The sequence below is a fragment of the Nyctibius grandis genome, chromosome 4, assembly GCF_013368605.1.
Source record: "Nyctibius grandis isolate bNycGra1 chromosome 4, bNycGra1.pri, whole genome shotgun sequence".
Taxonomy (NCBI): Eukaryota; Metazoa; Chordata; class Aves; order Nyctibiiformes; family Nyctibiidae; genus Nyctibius; species Nyctibius grandis.
Window position 1 is genome coordinate 68,697,790 of NC_090661.1, and position 17,582 is coordinate 68,715,371.

The following is a 17,582-nucleotide window of genomic DNA, read 5'->3' on the forward strand; positions in this document are numbered from 1 at the left end:
AAGTTTCACATTGACCTTTAAGCTGTAAATATCTTTTTGGGACTGATTAGTATGGGGGTCTTTTTGTGGTTTTGTTTTATTATTTTTTTTTTTTTTTAATTTGGGACATTAGAGCAAGAGGAGGAAGACGACAGGCTTGCGATGAAGTTACTAGGCAGCAGCTGAGGTCTCAGTTCAGTTCTGGGTTTGACCTGTCCTCATCCTTGAAAAGAATGTGTGGTCTCCAATCTGCAACTGTCCGTGGTACCTCAGCTGATGAGTGTAAGTGCATGGATATCTTTGGGGGTGCATGAAAACAGTTACACCTCCTTTCTCTTTCATCTTAAGTATTTCTCTTGTATCTCTTTGCATGCAACCTCTTCACGCCAGGAACCAGCTCTTCTTGGTATACTTGCAGTGCCAACTACAGTCAGGGTTGGCTCCTGTTATCAAAGCAGTAGTGAAGTGGAGCTTCATGGCTCTTTCCTGTTGACAAAGATTTGGCCTTGACATATGTTGCCCCAAAGGATGGTGGCTGGTGTGATTTCTAGGAAAAACAGAAAAGAGACAGGGGGTTCAAGTCTTAATGGTGCTGCTTGTACCGTAGGCGTGCAAGCCAAGAGTCACTCCACTCAGTCGGGCTCGTGGTGCTGGGTGGTGCTGCCTGTGTTACCCTCTGAGGTGTCTTCAAAACAGGCACCTCAGGCACAAAGCCCTCGCGGTGTCCTCTCTTGTGTTGTGGGTTTGAGAGCCCCAGGATGGCTTGGCTGTCATTCCGACTGATGTGTAAGTTGTAGTGGGGCACTTCTGCCTTCCCTCCCGCTCCCAAAGTTCCCTGAAAAACAGAATCTAAAGATGAGTTGGGAGCATATTGCCTGTGGTGCTACGTTGGCTGGCAGAAAAAAGGATATTTGGGGTCAGGTTCTAAACTCAGAAAGGTGAATACTAGAACTGCCATCAATTTCAGTGGGCAGAGTTTTATTAATTTTTTTTTTGCATAGAAACAAAACCTAAATGACTAAAAATATCCTGGACTGGAATCTCGTTTTCCATTCTCTGGTAGCTGCTGTTTGTGGTACCTGTTCAAAAAACATACGAGGCATCATACTTTCCTAACCTGGTACCATTTCATATGCTCCTGATGCATACTTTGCATAGAGATGAGTGAAACGAATCCAGCAGCTGAAAGGCTTTTGAGCCAGGTCTCTGGAGTGGAGAAGGACAGGACTGCTAAAAGAGATGGCTTTTAGAGAGCTTGCAATCACCAGTGCTTCTTACTCTGGAAAACTGGGAGGAAAACAGTACAAACTTTGGTTCCCCAAATGCTGGCAAAGTCAGCAAGAAACAGTTCATGCTGACTTTTATTAAGATTGTTTGGAGCAGTGGTAAATAGCGGGCCAGTACACACATTAGTTGATTGATGGATGTGGTTAACATCGTTCAGTAGCTGTCTTTTCAAAGATCAAGTCTATGATGCTTTATAACTTTATTGGTACCTTGATGTCCATAAACCTACTGCCATTCAGTTCTTTCCCAAGGTGCTGAGCTGTGATGATGCTGGACTGTTTTTCTGACTTTCTCTGCTGGTGGATCTCAGAGCAATTCTTAGGATTCTTGTGTGATTTTTTTTTTTTCCTACACCCACATGAAGCTGATAAATAGCATATGCTCATCTGCCAGCTCGATCATCCCAGTTCACATGCAGATACAAGGTCTCACATGGACTGCTTACAACAGATACCTAATTTAGGTAATGTGACTATCCGGAGTGTCTGTGCTTAAGACAACAACGAGTAGTTTGAACTATTTACTATCCAGGGGTCTGGTTTCCTATGTGGAGAGTGGAGCAGTCAGTGCCTTGAACAGGTGAGCTCAGCTCAGTCCTTGCTGCGCAGGCGAGCTCTCCGATGCTGACTGCCATCGGATGGAGTCTTTCCATAATCACATATCCATGTCAGTGCAGCAGCACCCTGAGGTCCCTTCAAACCTCAGTGATGAAAGGCAGAGTGAAGCACCACCCTCCGGTAATAAGCAGAGCACAGCACTTTGATGTTCTCCTTGAAGTCATGGGAAGTTGCATTGTCTCGTGGGATTTATTTGCTAAACACACATATATTATCATGAGGCTGGGGAGAAGGGATGTCGGAGACTATTAGGATAGTCTAATGGCTTTGTGGGAATTGTGCTGGCAAGGAGATACGGTGTCTCTGGGAGGGGGCTGTTCATGAAAAGGGGAGTCTTTTAAGTTTTTAATCAGACACACAAAAACAAGTGAGGACAGGATTCCCTTCCAGGCCTGATCCCGAAGGGGTCGTCTAGAGGAACCCATCTCCCTCCATGGCCAACGAAGAGAGGGTGCCTCAGGGGGATGGTGTGAGCTGCCCTGTGCCAGGCAGTGCCGGTGGAAGGGAAGGAAGGAGCGACGTGGCTTTACTGCGCTTCCCACAGGCGGCCTCGGTGGGGCTGTCTGGAGATGTTTGGATGGGCATAGCCAGATGGCAAAGAGAATTACTGGGAAACTCGCAACTTTCTTCCTTCAAATACTAATGATTCTCCCTTTTTCTAACCAGAGCAGACTAAGCACCGCCTGTAGAGCTGTCGTATGTGCAGGAAAATCCACCTTCGAGTTGTGTAAATCTTGCTCAGTATGTGTCCCTCCCTCATCAATTAATTTACAGGGAAATGCCTTTTAGAGTGAGCTGAGCTACATTTGTCAAACTTCAATAGTGTATTTGTTTATGTAAAGGCAGCAGTTTCCCTCACGGATTTTGCCCTCAAAACCCACAGTGAGACCATTGCACACGTCTGTTTCAATGAACATCTCTCCCTTGCTGCTGTCGGGGGAACAGCTTTAGCCTGCCCGTGACCACGTGTGAGAGAATTACCATAACTCTAATCTGATGCACACTCAGTGGCTCAGAGCGCGGAAGGATGTTGGAGCAGACAGTAAAGCTTGAAGACTCTCCCAGACTGAGGTGGTCAACTTGCATTAGTTGTGGTGGCCACTGGGAACAGGACAAGAAGTAAAAGGCTTAACGTAATTCTGCCTGACTGCAGTTTATCTCTTCAGGGCAGTGAATCTCTCGAGCAGGTTGTGGAGTCATTACTGGAGGGTTTAAGTAGCAGGTCAGGCACACATCATCCTCCTGCAAGGCTGAGTGGATCCTTCGCTGTGCTAGAGAAATGGATTGAGTGACCTCTGAAGGTGTCTTGTTAGCCCTGTTTCATGTGATTCAAAGCTGTAGCTTTGAAGAATAACTCTCTTTTTTTGGGCCAATTGCATGAAATAGTATTGCAGGCGTTGCCCTCAAGTCTCCTTACAGGCTTGGTCTGGTTCTGAGCTGCAGTAGGGATGGATTATAGGAGAGAAGAGTTGTGAAGGTGGTTCAGCTGCTGAGCCATGTTGCTCCCTGTCCTCTCAGCGTTGGTGGCCACCACCAGATGTGTCTTGGAGAGCTGGCAGAAAGCAGAGGCAAGGTAAAATGTGTTTCACGTCACTCTTATGGTGATTTGTAAAAGCTGAGGTTGGGTCTTGAAGCATGAAGTGTGATGTCTGTCAAACTAATATTGCCACTATTGAAAAATTTCATATTGGGAGGTTATGCTCATTTACTTTGGAGTTTTGGCCAAACATCCAAACTCAGTGGTCTGAATTTAACTGCCATATAGATTTGCTGAAACCATCACACTAAATATTTCCCAAGGGCTGGCTCTCAGCCTTCGGTGAAGCTGGTCTAGGTGAGTTGTAGTGTTGGTGCTCTACACTTTAGCTGCAAATCCAGCGTCACTTGCGTGTTCCGGATCACACGATCTGTGTCTGTGTGCAGCCTCAGAGCCAGGCAATTTCCATGCAGTATTTTTAGTGGGTAAGTGACCGGGAAAAAGTCCTAAATCTGGAAATAACTAAACTTATACTTTAATTTTCAGTGTTGGCTAAATACTGAAGGGAATTTTAACATGGTGTATGAATAATTAACACTAGCTATCAGTTTACAGCAGTTCTCTTGCGAAGACTAAGCACTGTGCAAAGAAAGTGAAATAAAAATCACCCTTTAAAATTTCCTAAAGAGAAAAGGAAAGGTAAATATTTACCTAACCTCCTGAGATTCTGGTAAAGTTAGCATCTTCCATTGAAATGACTGAGAAAAAACCTGGTCTACCTCTAAGTCAATTAAAGATTTTAATTGCAGCAAAACTGGGGAATTCAGTTAAGATTCCCAGAGCAAACTGTAGCTGTGTCTCCCTAGTTACACTCATCTCCTTTCATGCTTATGCATTTTAAAGGCAGTGACCCAAAATGCTGCATGTGTACCCAAAAAGTGCCAAGGCAAGTGCAGTTTAAAGGTGAAATTTAGTATAAAAGCTAGAAGTTGTATCTAGCTTTCCTGGAGGAGTGGCCGTGTTTTCCCATTCTGTAGTATTTTTCTGAGTGTGCATCACTTTGCTTCTGTTATGCTGCTGTATAGGGGATGAAATACTTATAGTAGGAGGGAGAGAACCGGACTTGGTGCTGCAGCTTTACATCTCCATCTCTTGATGTTGTGGGATTCAAGGTCTTGATTTTGTGTTTGCTGAAAGCCCTGTCTGTCTTCTGTGATAGCGTTCCTTCTAAAGCAAAACGAAGAATGCAGTTTTGGATTAAATGTGTCATCAGGAGATTGTACTGCTATGTGTGCTGATAATCATAAAGAAAATATGGAACAGATTATACTTAGATTCTCTGAAGAAATTCATCCCCGGGCTGAATGCCAGTGTGAGAAGTATTGGCTTGAAAAGGTGTAGTTTTGGAAGGTGATAAACCCCTGGAAATAGGATGAAATTTCCAAATGCTCCAGAACTGTAACAAACAGCTTACAGTAATAAAGAGTTGGCAAGAATAATCCCTGTTTGAGAAGAGCTTCTAGAGGATGGGACAAAATAAAGTCACTTAATACCAGCTGAAAGTTTAGCCACATTAGTGAAGTAATTTTTTTCAGCTAGAGGCTGGCTCATCTCTGCACAGGGGGAAGAGTGAAGGAGAGACTTGTCTGTGTGAAGGCAGGAGATGGACCCAAGGGTTATGTTTCCCATGGACTCAAATCTCCTTTCAGGAGTTCCCCATTGTAGCAGTGGTGCTTGGATGGGGTAGGTGCCTGTGCCCTGTGTGTATATCCACTGACACCACTAGCTGCTAGGGTGGTGAGCCTCAGGTAGGGTCAGCCTTGGAGGAGGTCTGAGCAGGGTTTGGTTTGGTAGCTTCTCTCCCCAGTTGTCCTGAGGTGTCTGGGGCCAACTGGTAGGTTGCCATTCAGGACTTGTGCCTGAATGAGGGGCTAGCCTGGGCCAGCCAGCACCTGGGTTATTCTGGGAGGCCAGAGGGGTTGGGAGATGTCTTGTGGGTTGGAGGGAGGAGGAGGAATAGGTGGCAGGAGACAAGCAATAAAGCAGACACAGAAAGGAGACCACAGCCAGGCTGAAGGCAGTGAGGGGATGAGCTTGAAGGGAGACCAGTGAATGAAGGTGCCTACGTCCATGCTCCTACGGCAGGCCCTGCCCTGTCACCCCAGCTGTGCTGTCTGTTAGCAGCGGTGTGGGGTCCCACCAGAGGGTCCCTCCCCAGAGCACTGATCCACGTGGAGGCATGGTGTCCTTGCTGCAGATCTGGCATCCCAGCTTGATCTGGTGATACTGCAAGGAGGCTGCTTGTACTTCCACTTGTTGCTGCCTCCGTGACATGCCGCAGAGCACCTCCTGAGGTGAGGACAACCGTTTGCAGAGGGTTGATGGAAGCGGCAACATGGCTGTTCCTGCCCTGCACCTCTGTGTCTTCCTTCACTGGCTTTGAGGGCACTGCATCCTAGCAGTGACCGGCTCCTGATGCAGCAGAGATCAAAGGCACAAACCCGCTATTGGCTTGCCAGCTGCTGGTTCTTTCAAATATATTTGGCATGGTGATCCCTACTTGTCAAGGTGACCCCATCACAGAACAAGTAGTTCCTCCTGCAGGGTTCATTACCTGCGTGGCCATGTGATTCAATTAGGTTCATTTGATGGTGACTAATATCTGGTAACATCCATCAGAGTCAAGCTGTTTAGTGGAAAGCAGCACAGCGTATAAATCTCTTTTCCTTCCGTCGCCACCTTTCAACAACAAGCTAATTCCATTTAATACATAATGGTAACACTTAATTGGTGATAGAAACTGAGAGGAAATGGGCAAAAATGGATACAAATGCATCTTGGCTCTGATTCAGCTGGTCGTTGACTTCCTCTGAATCTGAAGAGGAATAGTAGAAAGGGACAGTGTGTGAAAAGCCTCACCAGGAGAGTGCCAGTGAAAATATACTGTCTTAATGTAGCTGCGGTCAGGCAATCTGACAGCTCTCTACTGCAAAAAGCAGGATGCTTAACACATTTCCCTTCCAATAAGGGTGTTTTGGAGCATCTTTCTCTATTTGATTTCTTTCCCCCTGAAGTTGTTCCTAACTCTTAAAATTTCAATTTTTAAAAATTGTTCTTTTCTTTGGAATAATGAATAATTTAGGCTCAGAAAATGTAAGAAACACAATTCCTCCAGACTGGCTTCAAATGTACTTTGAAACCTCAAACCCAACCACTTCATCAGGTGCAGAATTACAGCAGTATGTCACTGCAGGCTTGTCTTGTCTTCCTGCAAATCTATCCCAAGACAGCGTCTGCCCCAGCGCATGCTGTGGGAAGCTGACTTCATCCTCTTGCCCTGCTGCGTTTGACGCTGCCTTGAGATATTGATCTATGACCTTGAAGCCTGGAAAGCGTCGTGTGCAGGCAGGAGGCATGAAAAATAGGAGATTGCAGCTTGAGCTGGAGGCGCTGCAGGTTTCCAGTGAAATTATGGTGCAAGTGGGGTGAGTTTGTGCTTGGAGGTGAGGTGTCCAGATGCAAAGGGTGGCTGGAGAGTTCATAGGTGCAAGTACCAGCAATGCTTTAGTGACACAAGAGGGAGCTATGGACTCCCCTGAGATACAGCAGGGTTCACCCAGGCATTAAAGGCACGTGTGAATTGGCAGGAGAAGAAATCTCAGAGCACAGCAGCCTCTGGAAAGACAGACCAGGCATCTGTTATGCTTGTACTTCTAGGGTTACTTTGCTACTAGTTAACCCTAAATGATCTGGACAGGACGTTGGAAGGGAAGACTTCTTCCTTGGGTAATACAGTTGAAAGAGATGGTTGTTCCTGAATCTGGTATCATTGTGGACATGTGAGTGAGATGTGGGGAATTACAGTTGCTATCCAAATGTTAAGCTTCATTGCTTATTCATACCTGTTTATTTTAAATTACACCTGGTTGTAATTCCATATGATAAATTGTCAATCCTTTAAAATTTCATAGAGTCACAGAATGGTTGGGGTTGGAAGGGACCTCTGGAGATCATCTAGTCCAACCCCCTGCCAAAGCAGGTTCCCCCAGAGCACATTGCACAGGGTCATGTCCAGGTGGGTTTTGAATATCTCCAGAGAAGGAGACTCCCCACCTTCTCTGGGCAGCCTGTGCCAGTGCTCTGGCACCCTCAAAGTAAAGAAGTTTTCCCTCATATTCAGATGGAACCTCTCATGTTTCAGTTTGTGCCCGTTACCCTTGTTGTGTCACTGGGCACCACTGAGAAGAGTCTGGCCCCATCCTCTTCACACCCACCCCTAAGGTATTTGTAAGTGTTGATAAGATCCCCTCTCAGTCTTCTCTTCTCCAAGCTGAACAGACCCAGCTCTCTCAGCCCCTCCTCATAAGAGAGATGCTCCAGTCCTCTGATCATGTTTGTAGCCCTGAAAAATTTGCTTTGTGCGAAGTGTTTTTCCTACCTTGTCTTACAAAGGAAAGGATGGCCCTGCGGGCAAATGCTAGTCTTGGACACAGGAGCCCAAAGTTTGTCTCCCTACTCATCTGTATAACCTGTGCTGTGGGCTGTGTGAGCTATGTTGCTCAGGCCTTGACCTGGAAGTGAGACTTAAGGGGAATTTGGGACGTGAGGCCTGGGCAGGGATTCCTCCAAAGCCTTGCCTAGTTCTGTAGGCACCAGTTTCACCAGCAGAGCTTCCTAGAGGCTTCAGATCTGCTGCTGGGCAAGTCCAGGGCTGTCACCACCGCTTGGTACTTAAGGCCAGCCAGCATCTTCAGAGTGGGCAGGGACATCCCTGCTCGTCTCACAGCAGCATGTTTTACACAGCACAATGCTTTGCTTCAAAATCACACCAGGGTGGAGAAGCAGCCTACATACGTGCATTGTAGCGTAGCAGATAGAGCACTTCCCAAGATGTAAGAGTCATTGTCTCAATGGCTTCCTCCAAGCTGACCGCTCAAGATATGAGACTTTGGGCATTATGAAGATACCTGCTTATCTGTATTTATTTTTTCTTCCTTTTTAAGTCCTGATTTTGGAAAAAAGTTAGTTCTGTTTGACTTTGTAGGCTTTTTGGTATCTGATTATGGATGGGCAAGGGAGGACTGCAGATCTCCAATTTCCTCCGCACCTTCTGGACAATGACATTGCTCACGTTATCAGGTGGTCTGCGGCTCTGAGCACTATCAGCATCCCTGCCCATCGGTCAGGTCCCTGCCCTGTGTGTTGGGCTGTGCCACTTCTCGAATATCCGTTGTATTTTTGCTCAAAGAAAATTGCTGCTTTCCCTTCCCCCTCTCTCCTTTAAAGCTTTTTAAACATCTCTTGCATTTTTGTCCTCATTCTTGCCTTTCACCCCAGTTCCTGGGTGGATACTACGTGCTATACTTGATACAGTCTGAGCTATAAATAAGAAGCAGTTTGTTGGAAAGTAAAATTAGCAGGCCAGATTTTCAAAAGTGCTTCTAAATCTGTGCCTAGCCACCTCAAAGTGTACATGTCCTCGTTTTCTGAGGTGCTGAATCTTGTTGTTATCCTTGATTTCAATGGGAATTTGTGATGCTCAGGATTCCTGGAAATCAGGTCACTTTTCTATTTGGGTCCTGAGCATGGATGGAAGAGTCTGATCTCCACCACTGTGTTACCGGTGGAGAGACTAAGTCATGGAAAGGTTGGAAGTTTGCCCCAGGTCAGTCCCTTACCTAGCAGAAAAGTGAAGTGGGGATTTTGGGGAGAGAGGCCCCTTCCCTATATAAGGGATAATGTGAGATTCTCAGTGAGTGACCACAGACTCTCTTACGTCCCCGTGGTGAAACGTTGCAAGTCCTTGAATTCACATCCATCATTTCACTTTGGCTTTTGTGAAATGTGGTTGTAGGCATTTGTCAAAAGCTGGAATGGTTACCCTGATGTGAACGTTGCTGAAAGGGGTTCGTCTGCAGATCAGCTGCAGAAATGCTACTGGTGAGTTATGGCTGGAGGTTAACCACAGAACTTTATCCCTTTGTAATTACCCTAATGTGGTGCCAGCTCTCGTAGAGTCACTGGAACCGTCGCTGTCTGTGGGAGTACAACAGGGATTCAGTCAGGAGAATGAGTGAAAATTTTTTTTATAAGAAAATAAAATGTGGAATTTAGGCACATGGGAAAATACAGCTGTGAGTATATCATGGCAGCTCTCAGGTTAGTCTTCAGATCGAATTAGATTACGCAGCTGAGCGTACAGCACTGAGTTACCACACTAATGAGCATGACTAGAAATGCCCACAGGTAGATTTCCTGATCTTTGATTTTTGACACTCAAAGGACTGATGAAAATCAGAACAGGGACGGCGGGTTGTTCTCGTGAAAATGCACTCTGCTCGGGTGCTGCTCGCTGGATACACAGTTAGTGTTTTAATTTGAGTGTAACACTGACATTACCACAGTGATTTAGCTATTTGAGATCACAGTTTCCAGCCAGTATTCCACTAATGCAAAGAAAGATACTTTTGAGGTGCAGATTATTGTATGGATTGCTGCCTGTATCAGGGAGCTGGTGCCCTGCTGTAAACCAGCCAAAATACAGCTGTTACTGCTGGGGAAAATAGCAGCTATATATCTTTGTTTCCCAAATAAAAACCATTCACTGACTAAACTGCTGCTGTTGCCCTGGTTGGGGGCACAGGGAGCCAGCATGTGCCTGTGCTGTGCTCTAGCTCCTGGGGCTGCCCCTATGGCCAGTGCAGCTGCCATGTGTTAAAGCCAAGACAGATTGCACTGGTGCTGGGGACCATGCCCTGTGCTCTTCAGCCTTTTTTTGAGCTGTGCTATGTACTCAGCATGTGCTGTTAAGAACCAAAGGATGTATTGCTGAGCAGCTCTGCAGCCTGTCCTAGCCCTTCACACTCTCAAGGCTTGCTGGGAAATGGGCAGAGAAACAATTAATCTTTTCTAATTTGTGAAGATCTATAGACACGGTAGGAAGACCATAAAGGAAATGGACCCCGTGGCTACTTTACCCAGGCCACCATAGCTCAAGCAAGAGAGCATCGTCAAGGGAGAGATGATGCATTTGTTCTGCTGGAGGTTCCTGGTGCTGTGGCTGGACATGCTGGATGGGTGCCTGGTCGTCATGGCTCTGAAGAGTCTCCTTACAGGGTCTTCTTGTTCCAGGACAAGTTGGGAGAGTTGGCCTGGAAAACAGGGGCTCCACAAGTGGGAGAAATGGCCAAATCTCACTGGAGTGCAGACATGGCTTTTGTCTTTGAATTTGCTTTAGAAAAAAACTCGACAGTGTTGGTTGCCTGCAAGTGGAGTCAGAGGGAGCTGCAACTGGAGCGACAAAGGGGAAGGAATGACAGAAGAGGGGCTAGTTTGATAGATGCTTGTTGCCACTGCAAAGAGAGATAGTTGCTTTACCTGCCACCAGGAAAATAGTTTTGGACTTTTGACTGTGTTTTTGGCAGCTGTGCTTAGCACAGCTTTTGCAATTAAATTGAGTCTCTGGTTGGAAGGCACAGGTAGAAGATGATAAAAGCTGCAAAGGATGTGGTTGCTGGATTTCTCACTTCTACAGCTGTGTAAGCCAGGGCTCTGCTCTACAAAACCAAAACATAGATAGAGTATTAAGCAGAAAGGTGTTTGCATGCAGAGCATCCAAAGAGGTTTTCTTTATTAGCTCAAGAGCCTCCAACTTCTCCCTCCAAAGCCTTCTGTGTGCTTGTACGCCAAAACAAGTACTCGGCATCCTGCTTCATGGCTCAGAGCTTTGCTGGAGGAAGAGCAGCTGCTTCCGTCTGTTTTCCATGCCTTCTCCCAAGACAGCTTTTTTTTCTTTGGGAAGAGTGTTTAAATAGCTACTTTAAACAAGCAGGGATTACAAGAAGAGGAGGTTAAAGCTGAATTTGACTTATGAGACTTCCAAAAGCTTTATCTTGGAGAGCTGGTCTCCTGTTAGTGCTGTGTGAAGCCACAGCATCAGTGGCTTCAGGCTTGCTCACAGTCAGTTGTCCTCCTCCCTCCTCATTGCCTCCTTGCTTCTCCTGGGCTGCTGCCCTCCATCTTGCCCTTTGCCATGATCTCCATAGCTGTCTTCTCAGTCCTCCTTGTGCCCAGCCCCTTCCCAGAGCTGCCTCCTGTTACTCACCCCAGAGCTGCCTCCATGCTGCACCGCTTCCTCCATTGTGAGCCCCCTCCTGCTGCATCCTCCTGGGGTCCTTCGTGGTGGTACCTGTTCTGGTGGGGACAGGGAGCTCCTGAGCCCAGAGCTCACTAGCTTGCACTCCTCTGAAAGGAATGAGGACTAACTTTCAAGTTCAGTTTACAAACTTAGGCCAGGATGCCAAAGGGCTGGTCTAGCCTCGTCCCTGGCCTGTGCATGCTTAGCCATTTGCTCCTGCACATTTTTCAGCTCCTCACTTACCCCAACAAAACCATCACGAGGTCGTTTGGGGACCAGGTTAAAACTAACTTTCCTTCTGCCCATGTTGGAGCCCAGCTCAGCACTGCTCCACAGCTCTGGGGATACTTGAGCCAGGCAAGGAAATCTCAGCTGTCCAGGCTTATGCCAGCAGCACTTGGGTGTCATCTACAGCGTAAGCCAAGCCCCAAGGCTGATTGGCACTGCTGCCTGAACGGGCTGGGCTTGAACCCCATGCCTGTGCCTTGCTGTACGACAGGCAGAGCAGTTGTGTGAGCCAGTACATCACTCTGCCCCAGCCACTCATGGGAGGGATGCTGCATTGCTCCAGCGATGGCAGGGGATGGCTGGTCTGGGCTGCTGGCTGGTGTCCTTGCATGCCAGCTGGTCTCACAGTGCTGCAATGACAGAGCACAGAACCTACACATATACGTACATGCGTGTATGTGTATATATGTGTGTATATATATGTGTTCAGCCTGGAGAAGAGAAGGCTCTGGGGAGACTTCATAGCAGCCTTCCAGTACCTGAAGGGCCTACAGGAAAGCGGGAGAGGGGCTTTTTACAAGGGCATGGAGTGATAGGACAAGGTGGAATGGTTTTAAACTGAAAGAGGGGAGGTTTAGATTAGATATTAGGAAGAAATTGTTTCCTGTGAGGGTGGTGAGACACAGCCCAGAGAAGCTGTGGCTGCCCCCTCCCTGGCAGTGTTCAAGGCCAGGTTGGATGGGGCTTGGAGCAACCTGGTTTAGAGGAAAGGTGTCCCTGCCTGTGGCAGGGGGGTTGGAACTAGATGATCTCTAAGGTCTCTTCCAACCCAAACCATTCTATGATTCTATGATATATATGGCTATACACATATTCTCTCTATATAGAAACACAATGGCACAGACATGCTCATGGGCCAAAGAAAATGAGGCCAAAACTTCATTAACAGAGTGCTACTCCACGTCGCTTTAAAGACCAACTAGCTAATGTGCATAAAATCCCCATCTTGGGTGGGCTATCCTGTGCCTCTCTTCTTCTACACTTTTTTTATTACTTTTGGCATTCAGGAGAGAATTGTATTAAACACCCAGAATCCTGCAATGGAAAGAGCAAGGGGCAGGGGAATATCTATAAAAAAGAAAGGAGAGATTAAAGAACAAGTGGAATGAAACCCTCTGCAACCTCCTTTTGAAATAATTAGTTAGGTTAATGCTGAGTTTTTCTTCCATTGCAAACCCCAGGAGATCATAGCTGGAGAAGCTCTCCTGAAACAGGGTTCCTCAGAGCAGGGAAAGCCATCCTGGGTGGCGTATTGCAGAGTAAAACTGTTTCAAAATACTGGTTGTGGGACAATCCCCGAGGGAAAAGCTGCTGTTCAAATGAGAGCCTGGTGCGGGAGAGGTCAGGCTGGCTCTGCTGTGATGGAGCTGGGGTGGTACAGGGGGATGTGCAGTTCCCAGGGTAAGTTCACTGAATACTTTACATTATTGGAGCAGTTTGTGTGCACAGTAAACGCAGATCTGAATCACTGGGTAAGCCACAGTGGTGTGAGCCTGCGGGCTGGAGAGGCTTGGGTGAGTGTGACACATGGAAATCTGTTTTTCCTTTTTTTTTTTTTTCCCCCCTCTTCACACTCTTGAAGTTTTGGTGGAAAGAGGAAAAAAGGTTCTTAGTCCAACTGAGCTCTCCCAGGAAATGGCGTTTGTACTAAGCTCTTGCAGAGTGAGGCCTACAGGCATTTTACGTGCATGAAAAACTAATGCAAAGGTTTTTTTGCTGCCAAGACACATCTGTAAGCAGCAGAAGAGTCTGTGCGCCCTGCCAGGGCCTCTGCACCGTTACACCGCGTTCCCGTTACCCCTGGAGCACTGCTCCCAAAGGACCCCTTCTCCCAGATCCCAACATGCAGCTGCAAAAAGGCCTCCGTGGAGAAGCCGGCAGCGCTGGCACTGCTGCATCTCAGGGGTGACTCATTCCCCAGTGCCCAGCGCACCCGAGGGAAGGACACCACACCTAGCAGTGGGTATTTTTGTTCTTCCCTTGCCCTTATCTGGATTTGTTCATCCCTAGCCTGAGGCTGGGAGCTTGCCACAAAGCACCCTAGGGTGTCCACCAGTTTTGTGGCCTTTTTAATCTCCTGCCAAGGAGGATTTCTTCTCAAGGTCACATTTTTCTTCCCAGTGTCACATTTCCTCACCGATGCACTGCTGCCTGGTTTTGGACTCTTGCATTTTTAGTCCCCCAACATTATCAGTTTAGTCACAGGTGTGTTTTATAGTGCCTGTTCGCAGAGGTCCAAGCTGCTGTCTATCCTGGAGGCTGAGCCCAGGGGAGCTGGTGGGATGTGCCAGGGAGGTGAGCCCACAGCACCCGTGAGTGCCAGCAAATACACCCACCTTCCCAGAGGCTGAGCACACCAGCTGTGTGTTGAGGCCAGCGGGTGGCTGGTGCTTGCAGTATGGGATCCACATGGCACCAGGAACCTGACGGTGTAAGTTTCAGAGCCAGGATTAATCATGGTCCCTCTTTTCCCTGAACAGCACTTACTGGGAGGAGATTTTACGTACGCTGGCGCAGTGGACAGGATGCGGCGCCTATTCGGGAGTGCTGGGAGGCAGCCTTGGGAGTCAGCTCTTGTGCTCTGATTTGTTGCATGGCTGCGACAAAACATTTGCAAGAGAGTCATCAGGGAGAAAAAAAAAGGTCCAAATCCCTCCCCGCCCCATCTGTTCATTGGTGTGGATTCCAGGTGCTGAAGGATTTTGGAAAAGTGAGGCAACCCCTCCTCAGGTATTTATTATGAATGTTGAGGTGTTAGAAACAAGCCTCTACGTGGGCTGCTGTGTCCCACAGGCTGTGGAAAGCTGTATTCTTCCCTGCTGAGTCTCTCAAGGACGCTGTCCTTGACCTGCTCTGACCAGAGCTGCCCATTCCTGCCCATTAATGAGCCATGCTGATGCACAGTTACTGTAAGCAGAGGGTTATCTTGGGCTTGAAGATGCCACTAGCCAGCAAGGGAGCGCTTGGATGCCAGAGTAATTGTTTTGGGGACTGAGTGCTGATAGCACAGTGCGTTCCCTAACGAGAAGATGGGCTCTCCAATAACTTAATAGAATCCTGCTGCTGGCTCTGATTTACCTCTGGCAAGTTAAACCAGTGCCAGATCAATACCGTGCTCTGTTGCAGTAAATAGGCTTGATTTTAAGTATTGAGTAAGAATTTATTTGTGATTAAGGGCTGATTTTTAAAGGATACAGTGCACTGGTCTTTCAAGTAAAGAGCAGATCAAGTCTGTGGATGGCTGCTGGCTCCCACTGGTCCAGATCTCCGCTCCTGCAAAGCCTTGTTTGGGGAGCCGGTGAAAGTGGGGATATGTCTCTTCCCTGGGAACTGGAAGGTGGCAGAGATCTCAGGGGTACCTTTGATTGGAACCATTTCACTTTGAACCACGTTGTTTTGAACCACCAGCCAGTTCTGTAAGTGGAGTGAGGACCTGAGGAGACTACTCATAAAAATAACTCCCATTTCTACCAGGTAAAGCAGGTTTGCGTTGGGCTGGGCCCCAGGACCTGCGGCTGTGATGGTGTATCTCTACTTCCCTGGCTCGTGATGGGGATGTGTGGGGAGGGTGAGCTGTTAAACTGTTCCTGAAAGAGGTTTGTTGTGCATGGGGCTGCCAGTTCCTTCTGGGAAAGAGACTCTTCAGGTAATCATAAAACCACATTACCGCAAGGGTGTCATCATCCTAAAAAAATGCAAAGCTGTTCTCTCTAGGAAGAACCTGTTTCACTTTTACTAACCCTTCTCTGGTGCATACACACGCAGCTTTTCATATATGTCGAAACAGAGTCCATGTCCCTCTTCTTACATTGGAAAACTGTCCCCAGTCGTGAGATGATGGCTGAGTCCTGCCACCACTCATCACACCGAACACAGTCCCATGGGACAGTCCAGAGTAACTGACCCAGGGAGAGTATTAGAAACCAGACTAATTATGGTGAACACACAGCTTCGATTTTTTCATTGTGTCACAACTGTTTAATCCTTCCTTAATCCCCTAATGCTGCTCAGTAGGCTTTTCTTGTGTTATCTTCATTGTCTTGTTAACGAGATGTTGCACATAACAGAGATTTATACTGAAAGGTATTAGGGAGGATTATATGAAGATTAGACAAGAAGTACTCACAAAAGGTTGGAGATTTCTTAGTACCAAAGTTTTTAATTTCTATAGTGCAAGAATTTTACTTTTTTTTCCCAAAGAATTTGTAGAGAATTTCGGCTAGAAAATTCAAAAAGTTGCTACTGTTCAAAAGAATTCTCTTGAACTTCAGCACTGGTTATTTTTCAGACTAGTACTAGCTGAATTTGTCACTTGTTTTGTTTTTGTTGTTTTAAATGTGGACCCAAATTCTGGGGGAAAAAAGAGGGGGAATTAAACTCACGTGGGATCCCTCTTCTGCTGGACCAGGTATACATAACCATCCTCCGAGGCACCCCTGCTGATGGGTGCAGATGGACTTCAGTACTCAGCAGAGATCACTGATTTCAGAGCTCTGTGGGTGCTGGAAGATGTGTGCTGAGCCTTTACAACCACATTTACTTAACTGCTAACTGCAAGGACTGGCTGTGGTGGAGTAAGGCTCATGTCTTGCAGCTGAGATTTTGGGCTGTTATTTCATCATCAGTAAACAAATGTAGCTGTAATTTTGCAGAAGCAAAGCCACCGTGGCATCACATCAGCACTTAAATGGAAAATAAAAATGCTTTTAAATAAAATAGCAGAAACCAGGGGATGGTAGATTTTATGACCAACTATCAGAGCTACTGGAACTTAATCTTACGATAGGGCCTGAACCAGAATCACCCATTGAATCAGGACTTGGTCACTTTGTTCTCCTTCAAAAGCTACAATGCTCTGTGTTCAACGTCAACTCTTGAAGCCAAGCTGGGACACAGAGTGGCTTGTTTGGGTTCCTTCCCTGTGAAGCCCTGACTCTCTGCTGTAAGAGTCTTTCATAAGGCTTCACATCTGCCTCAGGAATCTTCTAAAATTCAGTGTTTGATGCTAGTGAGTGTCAAACTATTTTGACTTCTAGAGATTTAAATTCCTTCCAAAGACCACACAGAAGCCCAAATAATAAGCGGAGCTTGCTGGCAGCAGGCTTGCTTTTGTTTCTAACATTTCATGCCTGTCCTTAACAGTGGTCCTGATTTGCCTGTGGTATACAGGTTGTAAAACACTGCTTACAATGATATGGATGCAGTGATGGGATGCTTATTTGGGAATTCTGCAGAGCATCCTTCTTCTGACACCCATTCTGAGCTCACAGTATGTTTCCTTCACCCTAGTTTTTATTATTAGCTCAGCTAATAATAGCTAGTTTTTATTATTAGCACCTTTTTGTTATTAGCTCAGTGTTGCTTGATGAATGTAGGTTGAGTTGAATGAATGGGACAAGCTAAATGAAGTGCAAGGCCTATACTTTCAAGAGGGAGTAAGTACCCAAATGTAGTCACATTGAAGCACTGGTATTTCTGAGTATGTTTAGCACCTTCTAGAGATCTGTTCTTCAGTGGAAGGTAAAATTATTTATCACAATCATTTTATGATAGAAAGTGGACCTACTGTGTCCTCATGCTCTGAGGCGGTCAACTCCACTTCATCCATGCCGGACAGCCTGATCTGAAAAACCCTCCTGCAATGGGAATTTTCTAGCTGGCATCATCTTGTTTAGTGGTTCACTGTTCTCCTCTTTTAACAGTTGGCCTGCTGTCCCACTGAACTTTCCGTTAATGCAATTAAAGTCTCTTGCTCCTGGCCCTGTCAACACAGACGTGCATAATTAATCCTTTGTTT

At 46.6% G+C, this 17,582-nt stretch overlaps 1 protein-coding gene across 2 annotated transcripts in view; it reads left to right on the plus strand.

Moving 5' to 3' along the window:
• The window catches only part of SLC35F4 (solute carrier family 35 member F4), a 132,537-nt gene that overhangs the window by 69,322 nt on the left and 45,633 nt on the right, over window positions 1–17,582 (plus strand). The gene's annotated exons all lie outside the window — the stretch shown is intronic.